This window comes from Nicotiana sylvestris, chromosome 8 (genome assembly GCF_000393655.2).
Source record: "Nicotiana sylvestris chromosome 8, ASM39365v2, whole genome shotgun sequence".
Taxonomy (NCBI): domain Eukaryota; kingdom Viridiplantae; phylum Streptophyta; class Magnoliopsida; order Solanales; family Solanaceae; genus Nicotiana; species Nicotiana sylvestris.
The window spans coordinates 88,732,476-88,754,019 of record NC_091064.1 but is presented as its reverse complement, the minus strand read 5'-3'; positions in this window follow the sequence as shown (position 1 = coordinate 88,754,019).

Here is a 21,544-nt window from a genome sequence, read left to right as displayed (position 1 = left end):
GATATAAAGCAAAATAGAATGACATGTAGGAGTAAGTAGATCCCAAATCAACTAGAACTGAAACATCTCTATAGAAAACTGGAACAATACCTATGATAACGGTGTCAGATGACTCGGCCTCAGGCCTAGCTGGGAAAGCATAACATCGGGGCTAGGCCCCACCACTGTGAACTACATCTCTAGGACGACCTCTACCTGGCTGGCCTCCACCTCTAACAACCTGATCTCCACCTATAACGGCCTGACCTCCACCTCTGGATTCCTGGCCCCTGCCTCTAGCTGGTTGAGTGGGTGGTGGAGAAACTAGTGCTGGAACTATGGCATAAGAACTCTGCTGTGGCATGCCGCCCAATAATCTCGAACATAACCTCCTGATGGGACTAAGACCACTACACTCAAAACACCCATCCTGCTGCTATGGCTGTTGAAGCTGAAGCTGACCCGAACGGGCTGGATAACCTTGGTGATAGCTCTGAATTGGAGGCGCACTGATAGGAGCTGATGGTGCACTATAGGCTGGCTACCCAGTATGAGGCACATAAGGACCACAACTCCCTGAAGCACTATGAGATGCTTGAAGCGCTGAATGAAATGGCCTGGGAGGATGGCCTCTACCAAAAATACCCTTGCCTCTAGAGGAGGCACTACTGAAACTACTAGAATGATGAGGCCTCTTATCTGGCATCAGCCCCTCTCCTGAGCATGAACCAACTCGATCCGTCTTGCAATATCTATGGCCGTTTGGAAGGAGATATCACTCCCTATCTCTTTGGCCATCTGTAGCCTGAGAGTGAAAGTGAGCCCATCAATAAATCTCCTCACTCTCTCCCTCTCAGTAGGAAGCAAGATAGTATCATGGCAAGCTTAGGTCCACAAATCGAGTCTCATACTGGGTTATAGTGATATTACCCTGCTGGAGATGCTCAAACTGCCTGTGGTACTCCTCTCTCAGGGTGATCAGAATGAACTTTTCTAGAAATATCTGTGAGAACTGATCCCAAGTAAGTGCAGGCAAACCAGCTGGTCTAGTAAACATATAATCCCTCCACCATCTCCGGGTAGAACCAATTATATGAAGTGCTACAAAGTCGACCCTGTTGGTCTCAGCTATACCTATGTTGCATAACACCTCGTGGAAATGGTCCAAAAAATCCCGTGGGTCCTTAGAAGATGCACCACTGAAATGAATAGAAAGAGCTTGGTAAACTTGTCCAACCTCAACATGGCCTCAAAAGACAAAGCAGGCCTATTACCGGCCTGTGCCGCAACAACTAGCTGAACTACCCTAAATGGCGGGGCTACTAGAGTCTGATACTGGGAGCCACCTGCTCCAGGGTGTAAGTAGTGGGAGTTTGTGCTCCTCCCCCATCCCGAGAGACATCTGGTACCACCGAGAATGTACCAGTCTGGGCTGTACTCTCCATAAGTCCCACTAAACGGACTAGAGCATCCTGAAGTACTGGAGTGACTATGAACCCCTGTAGGACCTGAGCTGGTCCAACGGGTATAATCTCAGCTGGAACCTCCTCCTCAAGATCCACCTGAGGCTCCAATGTGGGTGATGTTGCTCAAGCTCTAGGCTGAGCTCTGCCTTTGCCTCTGCCTCTTGGAAACCTCAGCCTCGACCTCTACCCCTAGTCATAGCTGCCACAGGAGGCTCCGGATCCTGTCCGACTGTAGATGTAATGTGTGTTCTCACCATCTGTGAGAGAACACGAATAGATGGGTTCAATCATCAATGATAGAATAAAAATTGCACGACAGAGTAAAAAGAAGTGATATTTTTTCCAAAACTCCAAAGCCTCTGGAATATACGTCTCCATACTGATCCTACAGACTCTAATAAGCTTGCAAGTGACTCGTGAGACCTAGGCAACCTAGTGTCTAATACAAACTTGTCACGACCCGGAATTCCCACCCTCGGGACTGTGATGACGCCTAATATTTCACTTGCTACATAAACCAATGTTAGAATAATTTTTAGCCATTCTTAACAACATAAATTAACCGATACCAAATAAGCTGTAATAACAGAAATAGAATTGAAATAAAGTCCGAAAAGTCATAACCACCGCAATATATAAGTACAAACCCAGATCTGGTGCATGCACGAGCGACTAGAATGATATAGATAATGGTCTAAATGAAAGAAAAACCATCTGAAAAGAAATAAACAACTAGGATAAATTAGAAGGGGACTTCAGAGCTGCAAACACCGTGCAATTGTACCTCAAGTCTCCGTCAGATGTCCGATCCCAGCAATCTACTTAGTGTAAAACCGTAAAAAATATTGGATAGTTACTTGAGTATAATTCCATGTGTATCCATGCTTGTAGCTATTGATAATTTTATTTTCTTTCTAGGTTAGTTTACATTTTCGCATTTAGTTATAAATATTTTCACAATTACCTTCTTAGTGTTTGGCTTAGCATAATAAGTGATAATTCTCTTAAACGCCTAATTGCCTATATATTGTTCTTTGTGGGATTCGACCTCGAATCATAGTTGGTAAATTATATTGCATGCGACCGTGTCCATTTACTTTTTAGTAGTGGATTTGGACGTCATCAAAATTGGCATCATCGCCAGGGAACAATTTGGCATATTTAGGTTGTTTGAGAAGTAAACATACGTACTTTGGTCCAAACTTGTGAATATTTATGTAATTATTTTTCTTATCTTGGTTTATTTTCTTATTTGTTTCTTGTTTATTGTCTTAGTTTTGAAAAATGGCACTTTTCGCACAAGAAGTGCAGACCGTAGTATGAGTACAACCGACTGATAAGTTGGTATTTTACCAACTTATCTCTTTGTTAATCTTAGATTTTTTCTATGTTTGATTGATTAAATCGCGTGTTTAATGTTGTTTACATCCATTTTACAAGTTTTAGGTGATTTAGAAGTGATTGTGAAGAATCCAAGTGAAAACGAGTCAAAAAAGAGCTAAAATGAAAACACTGCCTAGTAAATTACCCTTTGCGAATGCGAAGGGTTAAACTCGAACGCGAAGGGTTAAACGCGAACGTGGAGCTTCAGGAAATAAACCTTCATGAATACGATGTGTTGTCCGCGAACACAAAGCTATACGAAACAAACCTTCGCGAACGCGAAGTTGAAGGAAACAAACCTTCACTAACATGAAGGTATAACCGCTAACGCGAAGAAGAAATGGGTGGAAAAGCCTGAGCAGTTCTAGAATTTCACGTTTCTAACCCCAAACCATTTAATACATGACCTAGCTCATTTGTAAAATATATTTGGCTTATTTTCAGTTTCTAGACTAGAGAAGACAAGTTTTGGAGCTAGGGTTCTTGCACACCCACTTGGGACTTGAAGATTTGAAGCTTTTGGTTGAGAATTTGTTACCCATTTATGTTCATTTCTTCATTTCCTTGCTTTGTATTGAATATCTAAGTGTGTAGTAATTTTTTCAACACTTGAATCTTGTTTATAAAAATATTCATATTTGAAGTGTGGATTAAATATCTTGTTGTGCTTATGTATTGAACGATTTTTATTTATAATGAAGTGAGTTATTGTTTTTTTTAATTATTCTTGTTCTTTAATGTTTCCAAAGGAATTAGCTAACCCTAGGACTCGCACATTAACTTCAAATTAATTTTGGGAAAGATAATTTGGGGTTGAGAAATATTAATTAACAAGAACTTGAGGCTTTAGTCCTCACTTTATAAATTCTACCTAGGGATAGGATTGAACTACTTGTAGCTATATTCGGGTGTGCTTACTCTTTTAATTGTTTTAGGGATAATTCAATTATGAAGTCTTGTTAGTCTTTGGAAGAAGCTAATATAGAATTATTACCCGAGGCTAAGTAACCTAAACTTGCTCATATTTGTAAAACCGTAAAAAATATTGGATAGTTACTTGAGTGTAATTCCCCGTGTATTCATGCTTGTAGCCATTGATAATTTTATTTTCTTTCTAGGTTAGTTTACATTTTCGCATTTAGTTATAAATATTTTCACAGTCACCTTATTAGTGTTTGGCTTGGCATAATAAGTGATAATTCTCTTAAACGCCTAATCGCCTACATATTGTTCTTTGTGGGATTCGACCCCGAATCATAGTTAGTAAATTATATTGCATGCGACCGTGTCCATTTACTTTTTAGTAGTGGATTTGGAGATCATCAAAATTGGCATCATCGCCAGGGAACAATTTGGCATATTTAGGTTGTTTGAGAAGTAAGCGTACGTACTTTGGTCCAAACATGTGAATATTTATGTAATTATTTTTCTTATCTTGGTTTATTTTCTTATTTGTTTCTTGTTTATTGTCTTAGTTTTGAAAAATGGCATCATGTAATGAAAATTGGTCGAATGGTAGTTGTTCATACTTTGATGACCTTTGTCCTTATTGTGGAGGACCACACTCTTGGCAAAATTATTTAAATTTTCTCGGGGGCGGATTGTGCGCACAATCTCAAACCCATGAGTGGAGTATTTGTGATAAGTGTGGTTATCAAAATGGTCATTGAGACTATTATGCTTATTTGTCCTTCCCTTCCCTAATCCCCCGCTATGATGATTCTACTTTTTGTGATGAAAATTATAGGGATATGGAAGTGGAAGGAAGTGAGCACGGTCAAAATGGAGAGTTCAAGCTCATGATAGAATGCTTACTTAAAGGAGGGAACAAAGAGCAAAATGCCTTGGAGGAGTATTTGGAAAATAGTCTCCAAAATGATTTGGCGCTTGAAAGGTTGAACTTACAAATGAGAGAAATGCTTGAAGCTTTAGAGGTCCAAAAAGCCTTGGAATTGAATGATAGCCAAGAACCTTCCTTAGAGGTTGAAGCCAAAAATCTTTCTTTGGCACTTGATCCAAATCAAGAAGAACTCTCAAATTCTCAAAATGAAAGGATGATGCTTATGTTGGAGGCCATTCTTGAAAACGAGGAGAAGCACAACTTTGCACTCGAGGACTTGAAACAAGTTTTGACTCAAAATGATGAGAATATCAGCATTTTGGAAGATCAAATGAGAATATTGGTTGAGGCTCACTATGCCCACTAACTTGAGAGTGTGGAAAGAAGTCAAGAAGAGTCCAAATTCGAGAAAGAAAGTGAGTTTTATTTTGAGGAATCAAGAATTGAACATCCGCCAATCGACTCCATGCTTGTTAGTGATGCAAAAAAAAAATATATGGAATTAGAGTCAACTGGTGTGTTTGAAATATGGTTGAGATTTACTGGGGGAAAAAAGAGAAAGCCAAAATCCGGGAAGAATTCCAATTTAAAGGCTTGAGGTCGCATTCCAAGCATTTTTTAACTTTGGAATTGCATGGTGATATGGGAATTGAGCCATGTGAATCCATATGGAAGTGTAAAGAAGAAAAACAAGAGCCAAACATTTTGCAATTTGCATATTCAAGAAGGCAAAATGACATTCCTCATGTGAAAGTCAAGAAATACAAAATAAAAAAATTAATGCGTGACTTGATCATCTACTTACCACCCCCAATGCTTGTGGTCACAAGATTGAGTCCAAGTTAGGTGTCCAATTCATATTGTCCAAGTGGCGAGCAAAATAGAAAATTTTATTCGCATCGTACCACGGCGTTAAATGCTGCGCTTGGTGGGAAGCAACCCATCGTTTTCAAAGTTTTTAGTCGTTTTTGAAATTTTCTTTTTTCGAATAGCTTATTATATTATTTTTGACTAATTTGCCAAGTTTTAGAATTTTTGGAGTTGATTTGAGTAGGTCGGGGTGATCAGACAACTAAAAACTAGTAGCTGTTGGTAATTGTCGAAGAATTGCTTCGCGTTTATGGTGGACCTTCGCGAATGCGGTAAGTAATAAAATATTAAGCGTATGTGTTTGTGATAACTACGTGGCATTCGTGATTGTTGTCCAATATTTACTCTTCGCGTAGGTGACTGTGACGACCCGACCGATCGTCTTAATAATTAATGCCCCGATCCCCTATTAACTACTTTCCCCGAGTTTATTTCTACTATTTAGATTTTTCGGGATGTTCGGTTTTGAGTTTCGGAGAGTTTTGGGACACTTAATCCCTAAATGAGAGCTTAAGTGTTGGAAAGTTGGCAGTAGTTGGAGCAGTGTGAAGACGGCCTCAGAATGGAAATCCGATGGTTCCGTTAGCTCCGTTAAGTGATTTCAAGCTTAGGGGCATGATCGGATTGTGTTTTGGAGGTCCGTAGCTAATTTAGGCTTGAAATGCCGAAAGTCAATTTTTTGAAGTTTCTGGTTCGAGAATGAGATTTTGATACGAGGTTCAGAATGGAATTCCGGAAGTTGGAGTAGCTTCGTAGTGTTAATGTGACGTGTGTGCAAAATTTCAGGTTATTCGGACGAGGTTTGATAGACTTTTTGACCGAAAGCGTGTTTTTAGAGTTTTTGAAAACTTAGGCTTGAATCCGATGTGTTTTGGTCGATTTGATGTTGTTTGAGGTGTTTTGAAGATTGGTACAAGTTTGAATAAGGTTTTAGGAGATGTTGGTGCCTTTGGTTGAGGTCTCGGGGGCCTCCGGGTGAGTTTTGGAGGGTTGATCAAATCATTTTAAGTTGAAGAAAAGTTGCAGATTTTTGTTTCAGCTGTTGCAGGTATTTTAATCTCCGCGTTCGCGAGTGGACCCTCGCATTCACGAAGAGTCAGTTGAGGAAGGTGGAATTTAAGCCTTCGCATTCGCGAGGAAGGCTCCACGTTCGCAAAGGGCTAAGCGTTTGTGCATTGCGTTCGTGGGAGTGGTGTCGCGTTCGCATAGAAGAAAATGAGCGGCTGAGCTTTAGTGGATTTAATTCATCGCATTTGCGATAGGGGGAACACGATCGCGGAGGCCTGTCTGAGTAAAGCACCACGTTCACGATATGCTGGTCGCGATCGTGAAAGAGGAAAATTGGTCTAAGTTATTTTGTGCTTCGCGAACGCGATGCTTTGACCGCGTTCGCGAAGAGGGATTTCAGGCCTGAGCAGAAGGTTTAAAAGGTCGTCTTGTCCACGAATGTGAGGTTTATTTCTTCCATTGTTGGTCGTTTTTGGAGCTTTTTGAAGGAGATTAAAGAGGGATTCAAGGGGAATCACTTGGAGGTAAGAATTTTGGACCTAAAACTCAATTTTATTATGAAATCGACCTAATAAATGATGGAATCTAAGCCAAAAATTGAGGTATTAGGGCTTGAGATTTAGAGACTTTAAATGAGAATTTGAGGGGCCATTTGGACTCCGATTTTAGTGTTCTTGATATTGTTAGACTCGTGAGAGTGTTAAGATTCTGGAAATGTAAATTTTACTTGATTCCGGGACGTGGGACTGAGGGGCATTTTGGTCATTTTACCTAATTTCGCGTATTAGCTTAGAATTTAATTGTAGAATCAGTTACTTGAAGTGTCATTTATATTATGCAATTGAATTGAATAGATTTGGGCCATTTTGAGTTGAGTACTCGTGGCAAGAGCGTGGTTTCGGATTGAATTGAGCTGGTTCGAGGTAAGTGGCTTGTCTAACCTTGTGTGGGGGACCTTCCCCTTAGGATTTGGTATATTTGATAATTGAAATGCCTTGTACGTGAGGTGATAAGTGCGTACTTTGATTTCCTTGTTGTGCGGTATTTTGACATCACAATTCTAAACTTCTGTCTTCTATTCTCTCACAGATGGTGAGGACACGTGCTACCCGAGATGATCAGGAACCCACAACCCCTACTGCAGCCGTCAGAGGCCGGGGCCGAGGTAGAGGCCGAGGACGCGCACGTGGTGTAGCTAGAGCACCTGCGCGAGCTGCCGCCGAGGTACCACCAGTAGGTCTAGCCGGAGTCCAGGCACCTGATACGCCTACTGCTACTACTACTCCAGCATTTTAGGAGACTCTAGCGCAGTTCATGAGCATGTACACCACTTTCTCTTAGGCAGAGTTGCTTCCCCTTGCTGCAGCCACATCCCAGGCTAGGGGAGGAGCACAGACTCTCGCCGCCCGCACTCCTAAGTAGCGAGTGCATGTTGATCAGGTCCCAGAGATTATTCCTGTACCGCCTGCAGTGCCAGTGCATCCCGAGGATAGGGCAGTGGCTTTAGAGGATGAGCAGCCAAGACTGGAGAGGTTCAAGAAGTATGACCCTCCGGTGTTCAGTGGGTTAGCATCAGATGATGCCTTGGGATTTCTGGAGGAGTGTCACCGTATCCTCCGCACTATGGGTATATCAGGATCAAGCGGGGTTTCTTTCACTGCCTTCCAGCTTCGAGGAGCCGCCTATGAGTGGTGGAACACCTATACGTTAGACAGTCTGGACGAGGCTGCTTACTGACTTGGGCCTAGTTTTCAAATCTGTTCCTAAGAGAGTTTGTCCCTCAGAGCCTCAGGGACGCATGGCGTGCAGAGTTTGAGCATTTGCGCCAGGGTGCTATGACTGTTTCAGAGTATGCTGTCCGTTACACTATTTTGGCTAGGCAAGCACCGACCTTGGTTTCTACTGTCCACGAGAGGGTTCGCTGGTTTATTGAGGGCTTTATTCCCAACATCAGGTCCAACATGGCTCGTGAGTTGGAGATGGATATTTCTTATCAGCAGGTGGTAAGCATTGCTAGGAGGATTAAGGATATGCATGCTAGGGAGAGAGAAGAGAGGAAGGCCAAGAGATCTCGAGAGTCGGGCCATTTCTCTGGTGCCCATGCCCAGCTGCAGGTCGTCATGGTAGGGGTTATATGAGTCGCCCTATTCATTCAGCTCTTCCAGCAACCAGTGGTATTCCAGCTCCTCATAGACCTCAGGAGACTTATTATGCACCGCCGGTTTCTAGCGCGCCTCCTACGCGGGGTGCTTTCAGAGGTCAGTCCAGCAGACTTGGCCCGATCCAGTCACAACCACCACATCCTCCTAGAGCTTGTTTTGAGTGTGGCGACACACGCCATATGGTGGGGGATTGCCCCAGACTTGGGAGGGGTGCACCTCCACAAACTTCTCAGCCACAACGTGCCCCGCAGAGTTCTCAGGCTATGGTTACAGCTCCAGTTGCTACCCCACCTGCTCATCTAGCTAGAGGTGGTGGTTGAGGAGGTAGAGGTCACCCTAGAGGGGGAGTCCAAGCCAGATACTATGCCCTTCCTTCCCATACCGAGGTTGTTGCCTCTGATTCTATCATCACAGGTATTATACTGGTTTGTCACAGAGATGCATCGGTTCTATTCGATCCAGGCTCCACTTACTCTTATGTGTCTTCTTATTTTGCTCTGCATTTGGGAGTAACTCGGGATTCTTTGAGTTTCCCTGTTTATGTTTCTACTCCTGTGGGAGATTTTCTTGTTGTGGACCACGTTTATTGGTCGTGTTTGGTTGCTCTTAATGGTTTTGAGACCAGAGCCAATTTATTGTTGCTCAGCATGGTAGATTTTGACATTATCTTGGGCATGGACTGGTTGTCGCCCCATTATGCTATTCTTGATTGTCACGCCAAAGCCGTAACGCTGGCTATGCCAGGTGTACCGCGTGTTGAGTGGAGGGATACGTTAGATCACACTCCCAGTAGAGTTATTTCTTTCCTTAAAACTCAGCGTATGGTTGAGAAGGGGTGTGACGCGTATTTAGCTTATGTGAGAGATGTCAGTATTGATACCCCTTCAGTTGATTCAGTCCCAGTAGTACGGGATTTTCCCGATGTGTTTCCAGCTTGTGACGACCCGGCCCGTCGTCTCATGGGTTACCGCTCCATTTTTTTCCTATTCTCAGCTTCTTTATGCTTTATTATCCGTATCTTATGTGATCGAGTTGGTTTGGAGTGGTTTTGATAAGAAATGAGACACTTAGTCTCTTTTAAGAAGACTTAAGTTGGAAAATTCAACCCAATGTTGACTTATGAGTTAGAGGGCTCGGATGTGAATTCTGATGATTCGGTTAGCTTCGGGAGATGATTTTTGACTTAGGAGTGTGATCGAAAGTAATTTTTGAGGTCCGGTGTAGAATTAGGCTTGAATTGGCGAAGTTAGTATTTTGGCGAATTCCGGTTGATAGGTGAGATTTTGATCCGAGAGTCGGAATGGAATTCTGAGAGTTGTTGTAGCTTCGTTAGGTGATTTGGGATATGTGTGCAAAAGTTCAGGTCATTCGGACGTGGTTTGGTCGGATTTTTGATCGAAAGTGTATTTCGGAAGTTTTTAGAAAATTAGGCTTGAATTCGATGAGTTTTGGGTAATTTGATGTTGTTTGAGGTGTTTTGATGATTGGAAGAGGTTTGAATAATGTTATGAATTATGTTGGCATGTTTGGTCGGGGTCCCATGAGGCTCGGATAAGTTTTGGAAGAGTTTTTGGAAGATTTTTGCCGTTTGAGCATAAGCATGTAATGATCCAAAGGTCCATTTTTAGTTCTAGAGATCGAAATTTTATTTCGAGATTTCCAGAATTTAAATAATGAATTATAGGAGTGATCTGGAAAGTTTGGTCTAATTTCATCGAGTCGCGATTGGGTTTTTGACACGAAACATGAGTTAATTGTTTAACGAGCGAAATGGATATCGCACTGAGCAAACGAGCTCCGAATTGAGTTTCGATTGAAGGACTATGTTCGTATCATTATTTGTGACTCATAGGAATAAGAATCATCAAATTCCGAGTTTGTATGATGGAGTTAGAGCCATTTTAGTAAAAAGAAAAGTGCTGCAATTTCTTTGGATGCTGTTGTATTTTTTTAGCAGCATGAACAGTGACCACGTGCATGAACAGTGACCACACAAGTGAACAGTAACCGCGCGGGCGAACAGTACTTCCGAAAAATTCTGGGCAGTGAGTTTAATAAACATTTCACCCGCGATCCAAGTCTCATTTCCTCCATTTTTGAGCAACCTTGAGAGCTTTTGTACGGGGATTGAAGGGGGTTTCCACAGGAAGTGATTGGAGGTAAGTCCTATGAACTAAAAACACGTTTTTATTGTGAAATTGATCTTGGAATCCATGAAAATTTAGTGAAAGAGGAAGAACTAGGGCTTGAGTTTTAATATTTCAAATTTGCATTTGAGAGGTCATTTGGACTCCGATTTTGGTAAATTTGATATGTATAGACTCGTGGAAAGAAAAGGAATCCGGTGATGTCAATTTTCTGATTTTTCGAGACGTGGGCCCGAGGCTCGGGTTTTGCCAAATTCGTGAATTTTGATATTTTTCGAGTGCTTTCAATTGGGTATTGTCTCTTTAGCATTATGTGACATATTCGTTGCGATTTCGGGCAGATTCAACGCACGTGGAGGCCAATTCGAGGGGCAAAGGCGTCGCGAATTAAAGAAATAGCCGATTTGAGGTGTATAATTGATGTAAATGATGTCCTGAGGGTTTGAAACCCCGGAATTTCACATCGTAACGCTTTATTGAGGTGACTTGCACGCCGGATAACGGGCGTGGGGTAGAGCACCATTGGGGATTGTGACTTGGTCCGTCCCAAGAGATGTTTTTACCGTATTTTCTATTTGAACTAAATTGAGAATCATCCTTACTTGGATTTAATTGTTACATTTGGGCTTCTTGTCAATTATTTGAATCCTTTAGGGATTGACATCACTGTTTTCGCATACATGCATATCATTTGATCTCAGTCCAAGGTTTTAAATACTGTTTTGCAAACTCAGCCATCTTTCTAAGATTTGAAAACTTAAATGATATTTCTAAATGATATTTCGGGCTGAGAACTACTATTTTACAAATGCCCAAGGGGCTTATGATGATTTCTGGACTGAGCATGGATCGGGTTGCGCGCCACAGCAGTATTATATTGATATTGAGGCCGAGAGCCTGGTTGATTACATTGATATTGAGGCCGAGGGCCTGGTTGATTATATTGATATTGAGGCCGAGAGCCTCGATGATTATACTGATATTGATATGAGGCCGAGGGCCTAGATTTGATGCCACGAGATGGCTTTATATTGCTCTTGGGCTATAGGAGCCCCTCCGGAGTCTGTACACACCCCCAGTGAGCGCCGTCGATGATAAATAAAATGGATGGCTCGGGCTACACACCGCAGTGGGTACTAGAGAGTACCATCATATGCATTGCATTGCACTCATGCATAGAGTGTACCATCATATGCATTGCATTGCACTCATGCATTTGTTTTTATCTGTTATACTTGTCTCAGTAATTGGTACTCTGATTTAATTAACTTGTTGCTTCACTATTTGTTGTTCTAAACTGCCAGTTATAGTTTACTTTGTATTTTTCCATGATTTCTTATTCTCAGCCTTTATTTATGTTTATTACTCACTGGGTCGGAGTACTCACATTACTCCCTGCACCTTGCGTGCAGATCCAGGTACACCACAGGCTGAGTGAGGATTTGTTTAGCTGAGCAGCAGTATCCGGGAGTATTGAGGTAGCTGCATGGCGTTCACAGCCTTGATCTCTCCCCTCTATCTCTATCTTTTATTCTGCATTTTTCCTAGACAGACTTGTAATAGGTGGATATTCTGTATTAGAGGCTCATATTCATGACATCGAATTCTATTGGGCTATGGTGTGGTATTTTAATTGAACTTTTGCAGATTTTATTATTAATTATACACTTGAATGTAATGACTTAGTAAATTCTCTGTGATATTTATCTATAATCTGAATAAGAATTTGAGATAATGTTGTTAAATGGTCGGGCTTGCCTAGCAGTGTGTTGGCGCCATCATGACCGGGGTTGGGGTCGTGACATAGCTGATCTTCCGGGCATGCCGCCTGATAGAGATATTGATTTTGGCATTGATCTGTTGCCAGGCACTCAGCCCATTTCTATTCCTCCGTATCGTATGGCTCTTCCTGAGTTGAAGGCGTTGAAGGATCAGTTACAGGAATTGCTTGATAAGGGTTTTATTCGGCCCAGTGTATTACCTTGGGGGTGCTCCTGTCTTGTTTGTGAAGAAAAAGGATGGTTCTATGCGTATATGTATTGATTATCGCCAGTTGAACAAGGTTACAGTGAAGAACCGTTATCCTTTGCCTCATATTGATGATCTGTTTGACCAACTTCAGGGCACGCGAGTGTTTTCTAAGATTGATTTGCGCTCAGGTTACCATTAGTTGAAGATTTGGGAGCCAGATATCCTAAAGACTGCTTTCAGGACTCGGTATGGTTATTACGAGTTCCTTGTCATGTCATTTGGGCTGACCAATGCCCCAGCAGCCTTTATGCATTTGATGCACAGTGTGTTCCGGCCGTATCTCTACTCATTTGTCATTGTCTTTATTGATGATATTCTGATGTATTCCCGGAATCGGGAAGATCATGAGCAGCACCTGAGGATTGTGCTTCAGACTCTGACAGAGAAGAAGTTATATGCTAAGTTCTCGAAATGTGAGTTTTGGTTGGATCCAGTGGCATTCTTAGGCCACGTGGTATCGAGTGAGGGTATTCAGGTGGATCCGAAGAAGATAGAGGCCGTGTAGAGTTGACCCAGACCATCCTCAGCTATCGAGATCCGCAATTTCCTTTGCTTGGCGGGTTACTACCGTCGTTTTGTGGAGGGGTTTTCATCTATTGTGGCCCCTATGACCAGGTTTACATAGAAGGGTGCTCCGTTCCAGTGGATAGAGAAGTGTGAGGCGAGCTTTCAGAAGCTCAAGGCAGCTTTAACTACAACCCCAGTTTTGATATTGCCTATAAGTTAGGGGCCTTATACGATCTATTGTGATGCCTCAAGGATTGGCCTCGAAGCGGTGTTGATGCAGGATGGTAGGGTGATTGCCTGCACGTCCAGACAGTTGAATATACATGAGAAGAATTACCCTGTTCACAACCTTGAGTTAGCTGCCATTGTTCACGCCCTGAAGATTTGGCACCATTATTTATACAGGGTTCCCTGTGAGATTTATACTGACCATCGGAGCTTGCAGCACTTGTTCAAACAAAAGGATCTAAATTTGCGGCAGATGAGGTGGTTAGAGTTGCTGAAGGATTATGACATCACTATTTTGTATCACTTGGGCAAGGCCAATATGGTGGCCGATGCTTTGAGTTTCCGAGTAGAGAGTTTGGGGAGTTTGGCTTATTTACCAGCATCGAAGAGGCCTATGGCGATGGATGTTCAGGCCTTAGCCAACCAGTTTGTGAGATTGGATATTTCGGAGCCCAGTCTGGTTCTAGCTTGCGTGGTTCCTCGATCTTCCTTATTTGATCGTATCAGGGAGCGGCAGTATGATGACCCTCATTTGCTTGTCCTCAAGGACAAGGTTCAGCAGGGTGATTCCAGAGATGTGACTATTGGTGATGATGGGGTATTGAGGATGTAGGGTCAGATTTGTGTACCCAATGTTGATGGGCTTCGAGAATTGATTCTAGAGGAGGCCTATAGTTTGCTGTATTCCATCCATCCAGGTGCCACAAAGATGTATCAGGATTTGAGGTAGCACTACTGGTGGAGGCAGATGAAGAAAGATATAGTTGGATTTGTAGCTCGGTGCCTCAACTGTCAGCAGGTGAAGTATAAGCACTAGAGACCGGGTGGGTTGCTTCAGCAGATAGAGATTCCGGAGTGAATGTGGGAGCGGATCACCATGGACTTTGTAGTTGGGCTCCCACGGACTTTGAGGAAGTTCGATGCTATTTGGGTAATTATGGATCGGCTGACCAAGTCCGCTCATTTCATTCATGTGTGTACTACTTATTCTTCGGAGCGGTTGACAGAGATTTATATTTGGGAGATTGTTCGTCTGCATGGTATTCTAGTGTCCACATTTCAGATAGAGGTACTCAGTTCACATCGCGGTTCTAGAGGGCCGTTCAACATGAGTTGGGTACTCGGGTGGAGTTGAGTACAACATTTCACCCTCAGACGGACGGACAGTCTGAGCACACTATTCAGATTCTTAAGGATATGCTCTATGCGTGTGTGATTGAGTTTGGAGGGTCTTGGGATCAATTCTTGCCATTGGCGGAGTTTTCCTACAACAACAATTATCAGTCCAACATTCAGATGGCACTATATGAAGCTTTATATGGTAGGCGGTGTAGATCCCCAGTAGGTTGGTTTGAGCCGAGTGAGGCTAGACTATTAAACACAGACTTAGTTTAGGATGCTTTGGAGAAGGTTAAGGTGATTCAGGATAGAATCCGTACAGACTAGTCCAGACAGAAGAGTTACGCGAACCGAAAGGTTCGTGATGTTTCCTATATGGTTGGAGAATGGGTTCTGCTTCGGGTGTCACCTATGAAAGGCGTTATGAGATTTGGGAAGAAAGAGAAGTTGAGTCCGAGGTTTATTGGCCCTTTTGAGATATTGAGGCATGTTGGGGAGGTTGCTTATGAGCTTTCCTTACCCCCAATCTTGGTAGGAGTTCATCCGGTATTTCATGTTTCGATGCTCCGGAGGTATCACGGTAATCCATCGTACGTGTTGGATTTTAGTTTAGTCCAGTTGGACAAGGATCTATCTTATGTTGAGGAGCTAGTGGAGATATTAGACAGGCAGACTCGAAAGTTGAGGTTAAAGAACATTGCATCAGTGAAGGTTCAGTGGCGGGGTCAGCCGGTCGAGGAGGCAACCTGGGAGACCGAGCAGGATATGCGCTGCTGTTACCCTCATCTTTTCACTACTTCAAGTATGTATCTATGCTTGTTCGAGGACAAACACATGTTTAAGTGTAGGAGGATCTGACAACTCGACCAGTCATCTTAAGAATTAACACCCCGATCCCCTATTAACTGCCTTTCCCGAGTTTATTTCTGCTATTTTGATTTGCCAGGATGTTCGGTTTTGAGTTTCGGAGAGTTTTGGGACACTTGTCCCTAAACGAGAACTTATGTGTTGGAAAGTTGGCCGTAGTTGGAGCAGTGTGAAGATGGCCTCGGGATAAAAATCCGATGGTTCCGTTAGCTCCGTTAGGTGATTTCGGGCTTAGGGGTGTGATTGAATTGTGTTTTGGAGGCTTGTAGCTAATTTAGGCTTGAAATGCCAAAAGTCAAATTTTTGAAGTTTCTGATTCGATAGAGAGATTTTGATCCAAGGGTCAGAATGGAATTTCAGAAGTTGGAGTAGCTCCGTAGTGTTGAATGTAACGTGTGTGCAAAATTTCAGGTCATTCGAACTAGGTTTGATAGACTTTTTGATCGAAAGCGTGTTTTTAGAGTTTTTGGAAACATAGACTTGAATCCGATGCGTTTTGGTCGATTTGATATTGTTTGAGGTGTTTTGAAGATTGGTACAAGTTTGAATAAGGTTTGGGAGACGTTGGTGCCTTTGCTTGAGGTCCCCGGGGCCTCGGGTGAGTTTCGGAGGGTTGATCGAATCATTTTAAGTTGAAGAAAAGTGGCAGATTTTTGTTTCAACTATTGCAGGTATTTTAATCTCCGTGTTCGCGAGTGGACCCTCGCCTTCGGGAAGAGTCAGTTGAGGAAGGTGGAATCTAAGCCTTCGCGTTCGGGAGGAAGGCTCCGCGTTCGCGAAGGGCTAAGCATTTGTGCATTGCGTTCGCAGGGGTGGTGTCACGTTCGCATAGAAGAAAATGAGCGGCTGAGCTTCAGTGGATTTAATTCATCGCGTTCGTGATTGGGGGAACGCGATCGCGAAGGCCTGTCTGAGTAAAGCACCGCATTCACGATGTGCTGGTCACGATCGCGAAAGAGGAAAATTGGTTAAAGTTATTTTGTGCTTCACGAACGCGAGGCTTTGACTACATTCGCGAAGAAGGATTTCAGGCCTGGGCAGAAGGTTTAAAAGATCGTCTTGTCCGCGAATGTGGGGTTTATTTCTTCCATTGTTGGTCGTTTTTGGAGCTTTTTGAAGGAGATTAAAGAGGGATTCAAGGGGAATCACTTGTAGGTAAGAATTTTGGACCTAAAACGTGATTATATTATGAAATCTACCTAATAAATCATGGAATCTAAGCCAAAAATTGAGGTATTAGGGCTTGAGATTTAGAGACTTTAAATGAGAATTTGAGGAGACATATGGACTCCGATTTTAGTGTTTTTGATATGGTTAGACTCGTGAGAGTGTGAGAATTCTGGAAATGTAAATTTTACCCGATTCCGAGATGTGGGCCCGAGGGGCATTTTGGTCATTTTACCTAATTTCGTGTATTAGCTTAGAATTTAATTGTAGAATCAAGTACTTGAAGTGTTATTTATATTATGCAATTGAATTGAATAGATTTGGGCCATTTGGAGTCGAGTACTCGTGGCAAGAGCGTGGTTTCAGATTGAATTGAGCTGGTTCGAGGTAAGTGGCTTGTCTAACCTTGTGTGTGTGGGGGGGGGGGCCTTCCCCTCTAGGATTTGGTATATTTGATAATTGAAATGCCTTGTACATGAGGTAACGAGTGCGTACTTGAGCTAATTGTTGAAACTCTATTTTCTTTAAGTAATTTCAATTGTGTCCCTTTTTCCTGTTTTAAACTATTGCAAATTTAGCATGTTGTTAGCTTAGAAAAAGCATGTTTAGTTGACTTAATTGCCTATTTGCTTAAACTGCCTTAATTGCATTATCTGAAGCATGTTAGGCTAGAATTACCTGTATTACTTGGTACGAAATTGAGCTTATTGAACATTCCTTGTGTTGTTGCTGTCTGTTTTACTTTGGGACTACGCAACGGTATTTCGGGAGATCCCCCTGCACTTTTACATTGGAACTACGGGACTGCACCCAGTAAATTCCCCCTGTACTGAGTATTTACATTTGAGGCTACAGATCGATATTCCGGGAGACCTCCTCGCATTATGAGTTGGACTACGAGATGGTATCCCGGGAGATTCACCAGATATTTACATTTGGGACTACAGGATGGTATCCTGGGAGATCCCCGGTTGTTATCTTTGTGCTGAGCTGCACTTTCTTTCTGTGTTTACTTTGCCCCTGTAGTAATTGTTGTTGTCTTCCTATTCATGTTACTTTTACTGTTGTATTTATTACATTTCTTTGTTCTATATTGTCGAACTTTATATTTTTTTATTTAACCTCAGTAGGGCCCTGACCTTTCTCGTCACTACCCGATCGAGGTTAGGCTTGGCACTTACTGAGTACCGCTGTGGTGTACTCATGCCCTTTCTGCGCATGTTTTTCATGTGCAGATCTAGGTACCTCTTATCAGGCCTACCATCCTTGAGGCGAGGCGATTCCATGGGACTTCGAGGTATATCTGCTGCGTCTGCAGACCGAGGAGTCTCTCTCTCTATTCTATCTTGTAGTGATAGCCCCTCTATCTTTACTGTTGATGTAGACATTTCAGAGTTAGAGCATTTTACTATGTTTCGTAGATTGTGATTCATGGGTTTTCGGGTTTTGGGAGTATGTATTGGTTTTGAGAAGTTAAATGTTGTGTATGCCGAGCGGCACCTTTAAAACACTGTTTCATTTTCTCTATTTCTGTTTTAAATTGTTTTTCTTTTCTTCCGCAAGTTTGGGTTATTTTTCAGCATTTTAGGCTTACCTAGTCCTAGAGACTAGGTGCCGTCACAATGGTTCACGGTGGGCAAACCGGATCGTGACAGTTAAACATTGTAAAAACACTAGAAACACTGGAAATCAGACACTTAATTTCCTCTTGGCTCATGAACAGTTATCCTCCTCCTTAAATCCCCAAAAATCAAATTCTCCATATTCTTCAAGTCCATTGCAATTTTCCATATCCATTTGCAAGGTATGTGATTCCTCTCTTTCTTCCCTTTCTTGGTATGAAAACAATAGAAGAGCAGTCATGGTTGTTTTGTGCTTAGGGTTGCGAATTCTTAGTCTTAAATGTCAAACTTGTGCGTGAATTTGTTGTTGCTTGCTGGGTGAGGCTGGTTGAGTAAGAATGTGTGATTGTTGTTGTACAATTTTGGGCGAGATGTGTGCTAAAATTGACTGGAAAATGAACAAGGAAAAGAGGGCACACACACAGTTTTGACAAAATGCATGAAAGAAAAATAGGTCTGGGCGATGAAGATGACCTTCGCGAACGCGAAGAGCAAAATCTGGCAGTCCCCAAAATAGAAAAAATAGTAGCTTTGCATAGCTCTGTCCGGGACCCTTTTTGCCCATTTCTTTGGCCTAAAACTTCCTAATACATTGTTTTAAGTGTCTATATGAGATTTTAACATTCATCATCTATTTGGTAGATACTTTGGGCATAAAATGAATCTGAAACACAATGAAATTGAGCAGGAACATGTCCCAGAAACTGAACAAGAAGAACCCTTTGATCATGACCGGTTTTTATCTACGGAATGTGAACGGAAATACGATGAACTCTTGTCAAAAACCATCGTCAGGGAAAAAGGCATAAACATGAAAAATTTTGAAGCTAAAATGCCGGGCTTCTACACAATATCGGTAGAAAGCAGGTGGATTTGTCTTGCCGCTCAACCAAATGATGCCAACTACACAGTAGTTTTGGAATTCTATGAAAATGCCTTGAGGACCGATTTCCAAGGAACCTTAGTTACTATTGTGCAGGGTGTTCAAGTCAACTTCAACCCTGAGGTAATCAATGGAATTTATAGCCTTTCCAATGCTGATAATGATGTTTATAGAGACAGAGCGAAAGTAGGAGGAAACCAATGGTTGGCGGACAAATTGCATGATATGGTGACCTCGAAGTGGTTGACCGTGCATAAAGGAGTTGATTCTCATGACTTCACTACCGAGGCAAAGACGAGGCTCTCTATTATCTGTGCAAGGGTGTTTCCTTCTACAAATGACACTGATGTGACACCAGAGAGGGCACTGATAATTGCTGCTATCATGGATGGACTACCCGTGAACGTGGGGGACCACATTGTTAGAAAAATCAAGGAAGCCACCTATGGGAGGTCCAAGAGCCTATTCTTGCCATCATTGATTACTCGGTTATGCTATGATGCTGGGGTGTTAAAACACCCAAATGATGAGGAGAAAGGTCCGGGAAAGTCGATGATCCAACTTTGCTGAAAAGGGGACCCACTGACAAGCAGAAGAAGAGGAGGATTGATGTTGCTCCTATTCATTTGGGCAGTTCTCTAAGGCCACCACTGATCCCACCGGATCCTTTGCACCTGCACCATGGTCATTTGACCTTGTCGGGCCACTCCAGTATGGCCCTCACACTATGCGCCACTTATCCAGTCAGATACATGGAGTAGATGCACACATTAGAAAGCTTATAGCTAGCCCTCCTACTGGCCCACCTGGGCTAGCACATTGATAACTAGGGATTATGATGCATTTTACACTCCTTCTTGCTTAAGTTTTGATTAGAAATGAGTACAAAATAGTCCCAAAGGCTCACAAGTTGTGCTTGATTGCAGGTTTGATAAACAAGGTGACAAGGTGTCAAAAACTAGCTCAAAAAGGAGTGAAACTTGCACAAGTACCAAGACAAGATCAAGCTCAGTAAAACAGGGCCAGTGCGGCTGTACACCATTCTATGTGGTCCGCAAAGATGAAGTTCAGAGAGGTTGCTTTTCAGGACATAAGGCAATGAGACCGCAAAGGGTTTTGTGTGGTCTGTATTGGGTCCATTGCAGTCGCACTCGATTTCATGCGGTCCGCAGAGCCAAGGTTCAGAGAGGTGACATTTTTTAGGATGAAGCCCAATGCGGTCCGCGGTCCTTTTTGTGCGGACCGCAATAGAAGCCACCGCGGCCGCACTCAACTTTGCGTAGTCTACAAATCCCAACTTCAGAGAGCTGAATATTCAAGCCAAGATCCTTAGTGCGGCCGTACTCGATTTTGTGCGGTCCGTACTAGCCCCGCAGGGGTATTTTTGTCCAGAATTTTCAGCCTAGTATAAATAGATTCTTTTCCCATTTTTAGGGCATCAGATAGTTTTGTACGTAGAGCTGCGCTCGTGACTTCATTTCTTTTACCTATTTTGAGTAATTTTAGCTTAATTTCAACATTGAATCTTCAAGTTTAATTTAGCAATTAATTATTATGAGTTTTTCTTCATCTATTGCTTTGTTTTCTTCTCTAATTATGAGTAGTAAAACCCATAAGCTGGGTTGTGCTTCCCCTAGTGTGGGTAATTGATGGGTCTTGTGGTTTAGGGCTTGATTGACTATGGGTGTTTGATATTTGGACTAATTTCATGTTTAATTGTTGAACTAGTAGTTGCAAACACTAGTTTATGTTTAGTTAACTTTGGCTCTTCTTGAGAAAGAGAGCCTAAGTCTCTGAAATTGGTCCAACAAGGAATTGGGGCGTACTCAAGAGATTGATAGCCCCAATTAAAGGATTAAACCTAGAGATAATAATACCCAACTTGAACCTCAATTGCTTGCACAAATTATCATACCCAATTGATCTTGAGAAAGTCAATTCAGGCAAAATCACTCGAACTACCGAGAGGTGTAGATTGAGTAGAATCGTGCAATGGTTATATCATCCTCCCCAATTGTGACAATCTAGCCTTAGACTTAAGAATCCGTCAATTAGCCACCTAGGAGAAAGTTACTACCCTAGTGCCTTTTATCTATCTGAACAACTTGCAATAGTTTAACCTTAGCCTTATTTAGCTTGATTTAGCATTGTAGCATTATAAAATTAGAGTTATAATAAAAAACAAAAATGTGTAGAAGTGCAATTAGGAACAAATACACGACTCCACTTTAGATAGAAACTCAACTCCAATATCTAGCTCCCTGT